The sequence below is a fragment of the Eschrichtius robustus genome, chromosome 20 (assembly GCF_028021215.1).
Source record: "Eschrichtius robustus isolate mEscRob2 chromosome 20, mEscRob2.pri, whole genome shotgun sequence".
NCBI classification, from domain to species: domain Eukaryota; kingdom Metazoa; phylum Chordata; class Mammalia; order Artiodactyla; family Eschrichtiidae; genus Eschrichtius; species Eschrichtius robustus.
The window spans coordinates 39787162-39793314 of NC_090843.1; positions in this window are offsets into that span (position 1 = coordinate 39787162).

Here is a 6153-nt window from a genome sequence, read left to right on the forward strand (position 1 = left end):
ACTGTTGTCTATATCAGCACTGTCCAATAAAATCATAATGTGAGTCATATGGACTACTTCTGTGGCTGGACTACTCCAAGTAGTCCAGCCACATAAGTTAAATTTTTCTGGTAGCCACATTTTTTAATAGTAAAAAAACAGGTAAAACTTTTAAAATTATATTTTATTTAACATGAAACATTTTTAAAAATTATATTTTGTTTAACATGAAATATGCAAAATATTATTGTTTCAACATGTAATCAAGATAAAAGTACTAATCAGATATTTTACATTCTTTTTTTTTGTACAAAGTCTTTAAAACCTGGTGTGTGTTTTATACTTGCACATTTCAAGTGCTCAGTAACCACATGTGGCTAGTGGCTACCACACTGAACAGTGTGGGTCCAGATTCTTCCATCTCTCTTGCCACTACCAGAGTCTAGGTTACCGCTACTTCTCACCCAGCCTCCTGCAGCAGGCTCCCAACTGGTCTCCCAGCTTCCCTCACTGTTTGCTTCAATCCATTCTCCATGCAGCAGTAATGATGGTCTTCTTGAAACAGAAATACAAAATATAAAGTGGACCTCATCACTTCCCTGCTTACAAATCTTTCTTTATCTTCCCACTGGGTTCAGAACAGAATCAGAATCCCTATCATGCACTACAGGACCCTGTGTTATCTGGGACTGTGGTTCTTTCCAACCCCACTCCAAGCGCACCCCTCCAGCTCATGCCAATCCAGCTACACTTCGTTACTTTCAACTTAACAAGCTCTTTCCCACCCAGGATCTTTGCACATGCTCTTCCTCCCTCTTTTAATGACTGGATTCTTCCCAGTCTTCAGGTTTCAATTTGTAATTTCTCTTGCTCAAGCAAGCCTGTCTTTACCAGCATACTTAATGAAGGTTCCCTGCCACCCCACCACCAGCATGACTCTCTACCTCACAGCACTCCCCGTAATGGGTAAATGTTGTCTTTGTTTACTTTTTAAAATCTGTCTCCTCCACTGGACCGTAAGCTCTAGGTAAGCTTATGTTACTTTATTTTTTTAATATTGTTTCTAATATTCTCCAATTATTTATTTATTTATTTTCGGCTGTGTTGGGTCTTTGTTGCTGCGCGCAGGCTTTCTCTAGTTGTGGCGAGCTGGGGCTACTCTTCGTTGCGGTGCGCGAGCTTCTCATTGTGGTGGCTTCTCTTGTTGTGGAGCACAGGCTCTAGGCGCGGGGGCTTCAGTAGTTGTGGCTCACGGGCCCTAGAGCGCAGGCTCAGTAGGTATGGCGCACGGGCTTAGTTGCTCCGTGGCATGTAGGATCTTCCCAGACCAGGGATTGAATCCGTGTCCCCTGCATTGGCAGGCGGATTCTTAACCACTGCGCCACCAGGGAAGTCCCGTGTTACTTTTCTAATTAAAAAAAAAAAAAGAGAGAGAGAGAGAGAAAGAAAAGGGAACCTCGGGTGGACAGGAGAAGTGAGACTGGAGAAAGCCTGTATCCCACCCTGGGATGCTGGTTCAAGGTCTCAGGTGGAGAGGACCCCTCAGGTGTGATACTGGCAGGGTCATTCAAATACCTTTCAGGTGGGCTCTGGAGATATCATCTCAAAAGGGGGAACTATAGAAAAACTGAAAGAGCAAGGTAACCTGATTGTGAGTGTCACTCTGGTGGGGAGAATTCTCTTCTACCTGCCTATGCTCCTTTCTAGGGAAAGTGTCAGCCAGATCAATTAGGTGAGTCAACAGGGCTCACAGTAGAAGACACAATTCCCAAAAAATCCACAAGGTGGCAGAGTAGAGAGAAGAACCTGGGACAACCAAGGTCAGGGGAAAGACACTTCAGGCCACCAACATTCACCATTCCAAAAGTTGACAAGAATACCAGGGAATCCACTGGAGGTGGAGAGAGGTGGCACTGCAGTGCCTCAGACTATTTTCCTAGGATTTTAATTGATCTGAAGGTCCTCATCAGATACTGAGACATGGGAAAGCTACACTACCAATTTGACAACATTTAAGAATACATAAAGGAAGAGTGCTACCACCCATATCACAGCACCCTGACATAACTGATATTTTCATTCATGTGGGTTTCCCATCTCTTTTAAAAAGAAATTCTTAAATGTTTAAAGATCAGTGATAAAGCCGACACCATCAAGCTCTCAACACCATCACACTGCATACTCTTTCAATAGGATAAGACAGTGATTTCAAATTCTGTGAGCTAAAGAAACTTCAGAAACAAGGGAACATCTGTGTTTTTTTTTTTCTATAGAAAGCTGCTGAATCTGTCTCAAGAGAATTATAATGTGTCCACATTCTTTAGGCCCAGAGCCAATAAAATAAATTCTAACATTCCTTTTTGCAGTTGTTTTCTTTTTTATTATTAGTTTTTTTGGCTCCCTTTCCCACTAGACTATAAACTCTATATTTTTACCATGTACATATAATTGTTGTATACTATTCATAACAGTACCTCCATAAATCTCATGTGTACCTACCCACACGTTAATTTACAGGCACACTGTGTGGGCAGATGTTAGGTTTGGGTTAGGTAGATTGAATTATTAGCACCAGTTCTTCACCATCACCACTGCACATCTATGCTCTTCGCCATATGACTTTGCAGTCCTGCCCCTTAACTTTGGGCCCAACCACGTGACTTGCTCTGGACAATGGGATGGTAGCAGACATGACACAAACAGAGGCGGGAAATATGTTTGCACAGTTAGGTGTACCCTCTTGCATTTTGCAGCCATTGCTACAAAAAGAGCTTCCCCCAGACAGCTGCCATCCTTCAAGCTGGGTCTCAGAATAAACTCACATGGAAAGTGTCTACACAGATGTGCAGTCTCCAGCAGACCCACCCAGCCCAGCCTCACTCAGCTGACCTCCAGCTACCACCACCTGTAGCAGAGCCTCCCATTAACCTGCAGACCCTTAAGACTAAATGATTGTTATTTCAAGCCACTGAGCTAGGAGCACTTTGTTACACAGCACTACTCTGACAACAGATAACTGATACACGGGGTATAATGGGATGGTCAGCGTGTCCAAATCTGGGTGCTTTTGGGTCTAAGTTAATAATAGGGTCCTGCCAGATGCTTCATTCAAAAGTGAATGAATATCTGCTGTGTGGGCTGAGTGATATAACGGTCCAGATTGTGGGCTGCAGAGTTATCAATAGAGCTGGGCTTGAATCCTGGCTCTGAAACTTATTATCTGTGTCACACTGAAGCTGTGTGACATTGGGCACATTTCTTTACTATCCAAATCACTGTTTACTCACTATTAAAAAAGAATAATAATTATAATAAAACTTACATCTTAAGGTGTTTTGAGACTTTAAAGAGAAAGTGTATGTAAAGTACTTGACAGATATAGTAACTAATACCTGGAAACTACTGTTATTACTGTTTTATTATTATTCCTCCTTCTCTGTGAAATCATTCTTCTTTATATTTGCATACCCTCCCCATTCTCAGACACATGATAGAAAGCCTGTAAAAAAATTTTTAATGACCAAATGATATCGAGATTAACCAAACACATCTTAAGATAATTTTATATACTGTTGAAATAAAAATACATCTTCATTAGAAAATAAAATATGGCCCCTTTTAAGTGTGAGTTGCTTTCCCCTGCTCTGTCTCCACACCCCACGCCCTGAGTTTCTTTTCACATGTCCTCAGTCCTGCTACACAAACACACACCTTCCTCTTTGGAGCAGCAATACAATGGTAAGACGGCTTAGCCTTGGACAGGGCCCTTTCCGGCCTGCTGCATGCTTCCCCGAGCAGGCTATAATTTCTGCTCTGGGCCAGGACGTTGGCCTCAACTTACATCTGCCCAGCAGGTAAGGATGGCCAAGGTCTCACCAGGTCCCTGACGACTATTGCCAGGCTTCTCTCCAGCCTAAACAGGAATGACCACGGCATTGGCAAAGGTGTAGTAATATAAGATGGTACAAATAAATACATGAGGGATGGAGCATGGACTGAACAGCTCGTGAAACCACCTCTAAAGCTACTGTCATATTTCATTGAGGAAAAGGGCTAAGCCTGTAACTGGAAGAGAAAAGCTCCAATTCTTCTGGAGAGAAAAATACTGAAATATGTGTTGTTTTTCTCTGTGGGATTTCAGTTGGGATGACAAGCTTGAGGGATTAAGAGACACTCTAGCAGCGGTTCTCAAATCTTAAGGTGCCTAAGAGTCACCGGGAGGATCACCAGACATCTGAGAAAGCCTCTGACATGGAACATGAAGACAAAAGAAACTACAGGAAAAAGCAACTTGAGGCAATCACAGATCAGGCAAGGAGAGGAAGGAAAAAAATAACTAACAGTATCCTCCGAGAGGTGAGAGAAAAATTTTGCTCCCATGAAGCATGAATAGGATGCTGTAAAAAAGTAAGACTCAGAAAACAAATCAACAAAAAAGTTCTTAGAAATTAAAAACTCAATAAAAAGATTCAAAAATAAAGCTATGAAAATCTTTTAGAATATTAGAGCAAAAATGAGAGATTAAAAAAAAACTGAGAAAAAAATGTTTAAACAGAGGACATTTATCCAAAGGATTTGTAAACTTATGTCCACACAAAAACCTGCACACAGATGTCTCTAGGAGCTTTACTCATAATTGCCAAAACTTGGAAGCTACCAAGATGTCCTTCAGAGGTAAATGGATAAATAAACTGTGGTCCATCCAGACAATGGAATATTATTCAGCACTAAAAAGAAATGAGCCATCAAACCATGAAAAGACATGGAGGAAACTTAAATGCACGTTCCTAAGTGAAAGAAGCCAATCTGAAAAGGCTACACACAGTATGAGTCCAATGATATGACATTCTGGAAAAGGCAAACCTATGGAGACAGTAAAAGGATCAGTGGTTACCAGGGGTGAGGGTCTGGGGAGAAAGGAATAAGCAGAACCCAGATGATTTGTGGGCACAGTAATATCCTGTATGACACTATAATAGTGGATACATGTCATTATACATTTGTCCAAACCCACAGAATGTACAACACCAAGAGTGAACTCTAATGCAAACTATGGACTTTGGGTGATGACGCTGTGTCAATGTAGGTTTATGGATTGTAGCAAACACACCACTCTGGTGCAGGACGTGGATAATTTTTCTGTACTTTCTGCTCCATTTTGCTGTGAATCTAAAACTGCTCTAAAAAATAAAGTCTATTTTAAAAAGAGAGAGAAGAGGGAGGGGATATGGGGATATACGTATGCATATAGCTGATTCACTTTGTTATACAGCAGAAACTAACACAACATTGTAAAGCAATTACACTCCAATAAAAATGTTAAATAAATAAATAAATAAAATAAAAATAAAAAGAGAGAGAACAGTCTAGGAGGTCCAACATCCAGATAACAGAAGTTTCAAAAAGAACACAGAAAATAGACAGGAGGAAATCAACAAAGTAATTCCAGAACTGAAGGACATGAGCTTCCAGACTGAAAGGGTCCAGCAAACCTGGCAAAATAGATGAAAACAGACTCACACCAAGGCACATCTTGGTGAAATTTCAGAACACTGGAGAAAAAGCGAACATTCTACAAGTTTCAGGAAAGCAAAAACAAGTTGCGTTCTAGGAATCAGGAACAAGAGTAACGTCAGACATCTCTACAGCAACACTAAAAGCAAGCAGAAATGGAGAACTGTCTTTAATGGTGTGAAGGAAAATTATCTCCAACTTGGAATTCTACATGCAGATAAATAATCAGGTATGGAGGGTGGAATAGAGACATTTGTAGACATGCAAGGACTCAAAAATATGCTTCCCATGTTCCCTTGCTCTAAAAGCTACTGAAGGATGTGCTCCACAAAAACTAGAGAATTCACCAAGAACGGGGAAGTCACAGGACCTAGGAAACAGAAGGTGCAAACAGGAGGGCGGTGAAGGGGATCCCGGATGACCTCTGTGTTCTGACATCGGGGGCAGGAGGTCCAGTTGCTTCTAATATTTTAGAAACAACTTAAATAGCCAACAACGGAGTTAAGGTTACATAAACTGTGAACTGTATTCATAGAATGGAATATTATGCAACCATTAAATACAAATTTATAAAAACATGTAAAGGTTATTTTGTAATGTTAAATGAAAAATTAGCTAGATAGAGACTATATCTACCATATGATCAAAATTATGTGTACA